At 41.3% G+C, this 10,071-nt stretch overlaps 1 pseudogene; it reads right to left on the minus strand.

Moving 5' to 3' along the window:
• Positions 1-9,696: 9,696 nt before the first annotated feature.
• Positions 9,697-9,798, minus strand: LOC117724971 (small nucleolar RNA SNORA17; annotated as a pseudogene).
• Positions 9,799-10,071: the final 273 nt, after the last annotated feature.

The raw sequence follows: 10,071 nt of genomic DNA on the forward strand, positions 1-10,071 counted from the left end.
CAAACTTTTGGGCTAATCTCCACTTATCAGTGAGTAAATACCATGTGTGTTCTTTTGTGATTGGGTTACCTCACTCAGGATGATATTTTCTAGATCCATCCATTTACCTAAGAATTTCTCAAATTCATTATTTTTAATAGCTGAGTAATATTCCATTGTGTAAATGTACCACATTTTTTGTATCCATTCCTCTGTTGAAGGGCATCTGGGTTCTTTCCAGCTTCTGGCTATTATAAATAGGGCTGCTATGAACATAGTGGAGCATATGTCTTTGTTATTTGTTGAGGCATTTTCTGGGTATATACCCAGAAGTGGTATAGCTGGGTCCTCAGGTAGTGCTATGTCCAATTTTCTGAGGAACCGCCAGACTGACTTCCAAAGTGGTTGTACCAGCTTGCAACCCCACCAACAATGCAGGAGTGTTCCTCTTTCTTCACATCCTCGCCAGCATCTACTATCACCTGAGTTTTTGATCTTAGCCATTCTGACTGGTGTGAGGTGGTATCTCAGTGTTGTTTTGATTTGCATTTCCCTGATGACTAAGGATGTTGAGCATTTCTTAAGGTGCTTCTCGGCCATTCGAGTTTCCTCAGTTGAGAATTCTTTGTTTAGCTCTGTACCCCATTTTTGATGGGGTTATTTTCTTGTTTGGCATCTAATTTCTTGAGTTCTTTGTAAATATTCGATATTAGCCCCCTATCGGATGTAGGATTGGTAATGATCTTTTCCCAATCTGTTGGTTGCCTTTTTGTCATGTTGACAGTGTCCTTTGCCTTACAGAAGCTTTGCAATTTGATGAGGTCCCATTTGTTGATTCTTGATCTTAGAGCATAAGCCATTGGTGTACTGTTCTGGAACTTTACCCCTGTGCCTAGGTATTCGAGGGTCTTCCCCAACTTCTCTTCTAATATTTTCAGTGTACCTGGCTTTATGTGAAGGTCCTTTATCCACTTGGAGTTGAGCTTTGTGCAAGGGGATAAGAATGGATTAATTTGCATTCTTCTACATGTTGACCTCCAGTTGAGCCAGCACCACTTGTTGAAAATGCTGTCCTTTTTCCACTGGATGAATTTAGCTCCCTTGTCAAATATCAAGTGACCATATGTATGCGGGTTCATTTCTGGGTCTTCAATTCTGTTCCATTGATCGTCCTTTCTGTCTCTGTACCAATACCAAGCAGTTTTTATCACTACTGCTCTGTAGTACAGTTTGAGGTCTGGAATGGTGATTCCCCCAGAGGTTCTTTTATTGTTGAGAATAGTTCTCGCTATCCTAGGTTTTTTGTTATTCCAAATGAATTTGTAAATTGCTCTTTCTATCTCTATGAAGAATTGATTTGGAATTTTGATGGGTATTGCATTGAATCTGTAGATTGCTTTTGGCAGGATAGCCATTTTTACTAAATTAATCCTGCCAATCCAGGAGCATGGGAGATCTTTCCATCTTCTGAGATCTTCTTCAATTTCTTTCTTCAGCGACTTGAAGTTCTTGTCATACAGATCTTTCACTTGCTTTGTTAGATTCACTCCAAGATAATTTATGTTATTCGTGGCTATTGTGAAGGGTGTCATTTCCCTGATTTCTTTCTCTGCCTGTTTATCCTTTGAGTAGAGGAAGGCTACTGATTTGTTTGAGTTGATTTTATATCCAGCCACATTGCTAAAGTTGTTTATCAGGTTTAGGAGTTCTCTGGTGGAAGTTTTAGGTTCACTTAAGTATACTATCATATCCTTTGCAAATAGTGAAATTTTGACTTCTTCCTTTCCTATCTGTATCCCTTTGACTTCCTTTTGTTGTCTAATTGCTCTAGCTAAGACTTCCAGTACTATATTGAATAGGTAAGGTGAGAGTGGGCAGCCTTGCCTAGTCCCTGATCTTAATGGGATTGCTTCAAGTTTCTCTCCATTTACTTTGATGTTGGCTACTGGCTTGCTGTATATTGCTTTTACTATGTTTAGATATGGGCCTTGTATTCCTGATCTTTCCAAGACTTTTAACATGAAGGGATGTTGAATTTTGTCAAATGCTTTCTCAGCATCTAGTGATATGACCATGTGGTTTTTCTCTTTGAGTTTATTTATGTAGTGGATTACATTGATGGATTTCCGAATATTGAACCATCCCTGCATTCCTGGGATAAAGCCTACTTGATCTTGATGGATAATTGTTTTGATGTGTTGTTGGATTCGGTTTGTGAGAATTTTATTGAGTATTTTTGCATCAATATTCATAAGAGAGATTGGTCTGTAGTTCTCTTTCTTTGTTGGGTCTTTCTGTGGTTTAGGTATGAGTGTAATGGTAGCTTCATAGAATGAATTGGGTAGTGTTCCTTCTGTTTCTATTCGATGGAATAACTTGAAGAGGATTGGTATTAGGTCTTCCTTGAAGGTCTGAAAGAATTCTGCACTGAAACCATCTGGCCCCGGACATTTTTTGGTGGGAAGATTTTTAATGACTGTGTCTATTTCTTTAGGCGTTATGGGACTGTTTAGGTGGTTTATCTGCTCCTCGTTTAACTTTGGTACCTGGTATCTATCTAGAAAATTGTCCATTTCCTCCAGATTTTCCAATTTTGTTGAGTATAGGCCTTTGTAGTAGGATCTGATAATTTTTTTAATTTCCTCTGTTTCTGTTGTTATGTCTCCCTTTTCAGTTCTGATTTTATTAATTTGAATGCTGTCTCTGCGCTCTTTGGTTAGTCTGGCTAAGGGTTTGTCTATCTTGTTGATTTTCTCAAAGAACCAGCTCCTGGTTTTGTTGATATTTTGTATAGTTCTTTTTGTTTCGACTTGGTTGATTTCAGCCCTGAGTTTGACTATTTCCTGCCGTCTACTCCTCTTGGGTATACTAGCTTCTTTTTGTTCTAATGCTTTCAGGTTTGCTGTCAAGTTGTTGATGTGTGCTCTTTCCACTTTCTTTTTGTGAGCACTTAGAGCTATGATTTTTCCTCTTAGTACTGCTTTCAATGAGTCCCACATGTTTTGATATGATGTGTCCTCATTTTCATTTAAATCTAAAAAGTCTTTAATTTCTTTCTTAATTTCTTCCTTGACCAAGTTATCATTGAGTAGAGCATTGTTCAGTTGCCATGTGTATGTAGGTTTTCTGATGTTTTTCCATGTCAAAGACAAGTCTTAATCCATGGTGGTCTGATAAGGTACTGGGGATTATTTCAATCTTTTTGTATCTGTTGAGGCCTGTTTTGTGACCAATTATATGGTCTATTTTCGAGAAGGTACCATGAGGTGCTGAGAAGAAGGTGTATTCTTTTGTTTTAGAATGAAATGTTCTATAGATGTCAGTTAAGTCCAATTGGTTCATAATTTCTGTTAGTTTCATTGTGTCTCGATTTAGTTTCTGTTTCCATGATCTGTCCATAGCTGAGAATGGGGTGTTGAAATCTCCCACTATTATTGTGTAGGGTGCAATGTATGCTTTAAGTTTTAGTAAAGTGTCTTTTATGTATGTGGGTGCCCTTACATTTGGGGCATAGATGTTGAGAATTGCAAGTTCCTCTTGGTACATTTTTCCTTTCATGAATATGAAGTGTCATTCTTTATCTTTTTTGATTACTTCTGGTTGAAAACTGATTTTATTTGATATTAGAATCGCTACTCCAGCTTGTTTCTTGGGACCATTTGCTTGGTAGATTGTTTTCCAACCTTTTACTCTGAGGTAGTGTCTGTCCTTTCCACAGAGGTGCGTTTCCTGAATGCAGCAAAATGTTGGGTCCTGTTTACGTATCCAGTCTGATAGTCTATGTCTTTTTACTGGAGAATTGAGTCCATTGATATTAAGAGATATTAAGGAAAAATGAGTGTTGTTTCCTGTTATTTTTGTTATTGGCAGTGGAGATATGTTTGTGTAGCTACCTTCTTTTACGGTTTTTGGAAGATTACTTTCCTGCTTTTTCTAGGTTGTAGTTTCCCTCCTTGTGATGGAGTTTTCCACCAATTATCCTTTGAAGTGCTGGGTTTGTGTTGAGATACTGTGTAAATTTGGATTTGTCACGGAATATTTTGGTTTCTCCATCAATAATGATTGACAGTTTTGCTGGGTATAGTAGTCTGGGCTGACATTTATGTTCTTTTAGGGTCTGTATGATATCGGTCCAGGATCTTCTGGCTTTTATGGTCTCTGGTGAGAAGTCTGGTGTAATTCTTATAGGTCTGCCTTTATATGTTACTTAGCCTTTTTCCCTTACTGCTTTTAGTATTTTTTCTTTGTTTTGTACATTTGATGTTTTGACTATTATGTGGCGGGAAGTATTTCTTTTCTGGTCTAAACTATTTGGAGTTCTGTAGGCTTCTTGTATATTTATGGACATCTCTTTCTTTAGGTTAGGGAAGTTTTCCTCTATAATTTTGTTGAGGATATTTACTGGTCCTTTAAGTTGGGAGTCTTCCCCCTCATCTATTCCTATTATCCTTAGGTTTGGCCTTCTCATTGTGTCTTGGATTTCTTGTATATTTTGGGTTAGTAGCTTTTTGTATTTTGCATTTTCTTTGACAGTTGTGTCAATGTTTTCCATGGTATCTTCTGCACATGAGATTCTCTCTTCCATCTCTTGTATTCTATTGGTAATACTTGTATCTATGACTCCTGATCGTTTTTTTAAGTTTTCTATCTCCAGGGTGTTCTCCCTTTGTGATTTCTTTATTGTTTCTACTTCCGTTTTTAGATCCTGCATGGTTTTGTTTAATTCCTTCTCCTGTTTGGTTGCATTTTCTTGTAATTCCTTAAGGGATTTTTGTGTTTCCTCTCTAAGGGTTTCTATCTGTTCTTTGAGAGTGTTATTTATGTCTTTCTTAAAGTCCTCTATCATCATCATGAGAAGTGATTTTAATTCTGAATCCTGCTTTTCTGGTGTGATGGGGTGTTCAGGGCTTGCTATGATGGGGGAACTGGGTTCTGATGATCCCATGTAACTTTGGTTTCTGTTGCTTACGTTCTTGCGCCTGCCTTTTGCCATCTGGTTAATTCTAGTGCTACCTGTACTTCTGTCTCTGATTGAAGCCTGTCTTTCCAGTTGTCTCGCTTTTGTTTGGTCTTCTAGGAGTCCAGATGTCTTTGTGATTTTTTCCAGCTGCCCTGATTACAGTGGTATCTCTAGGATGCCTCAGGATATGGTGCCTCCAAGGTAGCAGTCCAGCTAGATGTCTGCTGTTCTGGGTGCAGTGTCTCCTCTTGGATATCTCAGAGTATGTTGTCTGACAGTCTGAGTTCAGTTGTTCCTCTGTGGCTCTGGGTTGAGCGGACCTTCCAGTATGTCTCAGGTGGAATCCGGGGTCCACACAACTGCAGACCTGGTAGAGGTCTGGTCCGGGACTCAGACCCTGCAGGCCTCAGACCGGAGGAGGGGCGAGCAGCAGAAGGAGCGTGCTAGCGCTGGCTATGGGTTCAATGGATCCCCCAGAATGTGTCTGGGGGGCTCCTGGGTGCACTCACCCGCAGGCCTCAGACTGGGGGAGGGCATAACTTTATCTTTTATTCACCAAATGTAATTGTTGCCTTAGAGGCTTAGTGCTCAATAGACTACCCTTTCTAGCTCTTTCTGAACTCTAGGTGGCTGGTTTAATTTAGCTGTTCTGACATAAACTCCTCTCTCCAAGTTGACTGATTCAAACTAGCTTTTCTTGGTTTCTGACTGAATTGCTTTGCTTGGCTACAAACTAAGTCTGGCAATCTATTCTAATCTTCTGGCTCCTTCTAATTTTCTGGATTGGTCTGTCTTCTATAACCAGTCTTTAAAAGTGACCCAGAAAAACTGCCTCCCCCCCATCTGTTTCTCTGCCTGTCTGTCTCTGTCTCTCTGTCTCTCCTCTCCCTGTCTGTCTCTCTCTTTGCACTGCTCTCCCAAGTCATTCTTTCTTGTGCTGTTTTATTAAATAGCTACTCTTTGCTGTGCTGTTCTTGTGAGAGTTGAGCATATCCCTCTCTGACTCATTCTCTCAAATGCTTCTCCGATTTGTCACTTTGTCCTCAATTAGATGTCACTTCCAAAAATGGCTGTTTCCTTTTACAAAATAACTTTACCTTCATTGTTTAGTATTAAAGGTATGTAGTAAAGGTGTGTCTGTATTCCAGCCAGAACACACAGACCTGGAAAGTCTTTGGACGTAATCTTTGCTATAGCAGCCTTGTTGCTGGATTAAAGGTCATCTACATTGAATAGAATTTTTCTCCCCATTAAGGGACTTTGGAACCCTTGAAATTATAAAATAAGAATATTGTGTACCCTTAGTTGTTTTCCACTGTTGTATAAATTTGTACTTAAACCAACAGTGTGTTGTCATGATTTCATATCTTAATTACTTTTCTATTATCATAAAAAACCCACCATGATCAAAAAAATCTTATGAAAACACAGTGTTTATCAGCGTTTACAGTTTCTGAGAAAGGGTCCATGACCATCACAGAAGAGAGCAGAGCAGTGGACCAGCAGGCCTGGCACTGGAGCAGTAGGTCAGACCTAACATATTTATCCACAAGTAAGAGGCAAAGAGAACTAACTGAGAGCCAGGCAGTGGTGGCACACACCTTTAATCTCAGCACTTGGGAGGCAGAGGCAGGTGGATTTCTGAGTTCGAGGCCAGCCTGGTCTACAGAGTGGGTTCCAGGACAGTCAGAGCTATACAGAGAAACCCTGTTTCAGGGGAAAAAAAAAAAGAGAGAGAGACCTAACTGGAAATACAATCCTGGCTTTTGAAACCTTAAATCGCACCCCTAGTGACAAATTTTCAACAACTGCACAATACCTAATCCTTCTCAAACAGTTCTACCATCTGGAGACCAAAAAAATTCAAACAAACCAAAAATTCTGCATGCTCATGCAGAGCCGTTCTCATTTATTGTTCATGATTGTAACCTTTGGCTTCATTAAATCTGCTCATTACGTTATACAGTCTTTGTGTATTCGTTAGGATTTTATGTGTATTGTTAGGATTTTATGTGTATGAGACTACATAAAACACAAATAATAGCAGTTTAATCTTTTATTTTCACTGAGTATGCCTTGGGAAACTTACCATTGGCTTCAGATTTAAGGATATTTGATATCTTTGTCCTTTATTGTTTACATGTCAATACCTGCCCTTTTCTGCTGCATTGTTCTCAGTGAGAGAGGCCTATTAAATGCTCGACGATCTTTTGCATGAAATGTTTTCTCTTGATGTTGTCTGAAGTGTTTTTTGCCTTCATCTTTTGAAACTTTCACTCTGATAATATCTAGCTACGGCTCTTCTGCCTGGTTTACACTGACTTTCTATATTGTGTATCTTAAATCCTTTTATTTGACTTTTTATTTTCTCTTTGTGAATTTCACCTAATGCACCCCCAATCTCCCTCAACTCCCCCTCTCCATGTACCTGCCCTCTCCTCTACCCATGCAACCTTTTGTGGTAATCTTTTTGTATACCATGTAAAGGTTGTCTTTGTATTATTCAAATGTCAATTTCTGTAACAGCTCAGAGTTGAGTGCTGGGTGGACTTGTTATTATTTTTATGGATCATCACCTGCCTCAGTATTTTGTAAACATACACTCTCCTCACCTTCTGATTGGTTTAATAAAGACATGGTCAGTAGCTGAGGCAAGAGAGAAAACGTAAGACTTCCATGCAGTGATAAGCTCTGGGAGATGAACCATGCAAGGGGGGGGGGGGTTTGCCAGCAGGATACTGAGTTGGAAAGAACAGATGCTGGGACTCACTGGGCAGTAGCATGCCATGAGGCAGGGCTTGCTCATCCACATCCCCACTACCAGAGTCAGCTATACTATGTTGCCAAGACAAGGTACAAGGACTATCTCCCAAGTGCTGCAAGAGGTGAAAGGAAGGGACAGCGCTCCTGTTCTCATTACAGCTGCAGGGACAGCTCTCCTACTCATTACAGCTAGGGAGGGAATGTCTCCCTTGCCAAGGACACCACACAGCAGACAAGAGAGATGAGACAAACCCTGACACTCTGCCTTGGCCCTTACATGGGGCTATGCTTATAGGATCAGATAAAGAGTAAGCTTACAAGTCTGGTGCCTGGAGCTATCCTGAGATGACCAGCAGTCCTGCACCATGCAGGCCTCGGGCTGGGGTGCATACCATGCTGAAGATGCACTCTGCCTGGGGCCATAAGGCACAGGTGGGTCATAGCATTACTGACACTATTCTTGAGATGACTCCAGACACCCAGAGACCCTGTGTACCACTAAGAAAAACAAGTGGTTGGAAATGGAAAGGAAAGAGAAACAGAAAGATGTGGGAAAATGAAGAGGCAGACCTGGATAATCAAGGGAAGAACAGCCTCCTATGAGTAGCCAGTGATGCCACCTAGGACTATCATGTGGTCCTGGACTATGCTACAACTGGAGGACACATCTAGAAACACAGAGAGCAGCTGGCTCTCCCACACTCACACCTTCAGGGCCATATCACCCACAAACCTCACATCCAGGGCCAAATCTATTGCTCTGCTGCCCAAGCTAGAATACTGTAGTAGATAAGAGGCAGTGGCTTCTCTCCTGCACTCATGTCCCCAGGACCAGCTCATAGGATGCCCAGGCTAGGGGTGGGGCCAGTTCTGTACAACCCTCACATATCAGTATGCCCCCAGGCAGCAGACTAAACCAGGGATGTCAGCCTGGTTTTGGGGGATAACACATCCCTGCTACCCCAAGGTCCCAGGTCTAGATGTGTCCTCTAGTTTTAGTACAGCCCAGGACCACATGATAGTCCTTGGTGGCATCACTGGCTATTCACGGGAGGCTGTTCTTCCCTTGATTCTCCAGTTCTGCTTATTTTTATTTTCCCACATCCTTCTGTTTCTCTTTCTTTTCCATTTCCTACCATTTGTTTTTTTGTTTTTGGTTTTGGTTTTTTTTTTTTTAGTGGTACACAGGGTCTCTGGGTGTCTGGAGTCATCTCAGGAATAGTGTCAGTAATGCTATGGCCCATCTGTGCCTTATGGCACCAAGCAGAGTGCATTTTCGGCATGGTATGCCCCCTAAGGCCTGCATGGTGCAGGACTGCTGGCCATCTCAGGATATGTCCAGACGTTGAACCCCATTTCGGCTCTGGTTTGAGCCTTGTGGACGAACCCAACCTTGGCTCAAATTTTGAGACCTGTCTCAGTCACTTCTCTACCAGGGTGACTCAACAAGACCTGTTTGGCCCTGCCGCTACCCCACTGTGGCTGATGTAGACGCTTGCCATTAGCCCTGTCAATCACCTCATACCCTCTGTTACCCTTCCCTGCCCGCTACATCATCTCACCCCACCAAAACTTCTCCTCTCTATGCTCTGAGTTTATATAAGTAAGAGACTGATACATTAAAGTTGAGTTACTGCTTCAACAAAACTCCTGGCCTCGTGTGTTTCTTTTGGGCCATAGACATTTACCATCCCACTCAGCGCTGAGAGACCTGGAGGACCGGGACTGCTCTCCTCTCACCTGGACCTGGGGGCAAGGAGCCGACATCCAGACACCAGACATGTGGGCTCACTCCTAGCCTGATAGTAAAAGCATAGCCCCATGTAAGGGTCAAGGCAGGGTGTCAGGGTTTGTCTCATCTCCAGCTTATTCTCTGTCTCAGGATCCTGTCTAGGCCTACAAAGCACTGAACTGTTGGTCCTCTTAGGCTAGCTCTCTGTCCTTGACCTCTTGGTGCCTGACTGGTGGTTGTCTCAGGCTTGCTTTTTTCAGGGAGCATTAGACTACTAATGAATCAGATATTCACAGGTCAGAACACTGAGAATAGACATAGCACTTCTCCTCTCTATTATACCTACAGTGCCTCTAGGAGAAGGTTAATTTAAATAAAATAATCAATATTCAAACATGTTTGCTTTTCAAGGATTCTACCTTTTCCTGTCCTTCTCTGGGCACTATTGAGTTTCAGTTGGTCCTCTCAGTGTTATCTCACAAGCCACTGAGGCTCAGCATACATTCTTTGGTTTTTTTTTTTTTTTTTTTTTTTTTGTCTCTCACACGGAATAACCTAAAATTCTTATCCTTTTTGCTGCCAGTTGAATTTTGTTATTGAGTCTACCAAAGTGCATGTCTTATTTAAGATACTGTAA

Source organism: Arvicanthis niloticus, chromosome 20 (assembly GCF_011762505.2).
Source record: "Arvicanthis niloticus isolate mArvNil1 chromosome 20, mArvNil1.pat.X, whole genome shotgun sequence".
Taxonomy (NCBI): domain Eukaryota; kingdom Metazoa; phylum Chordata; class Mammalia; order Rodentia; family Muridae; genus Arvicanthis; species Arvicanthis niloticus.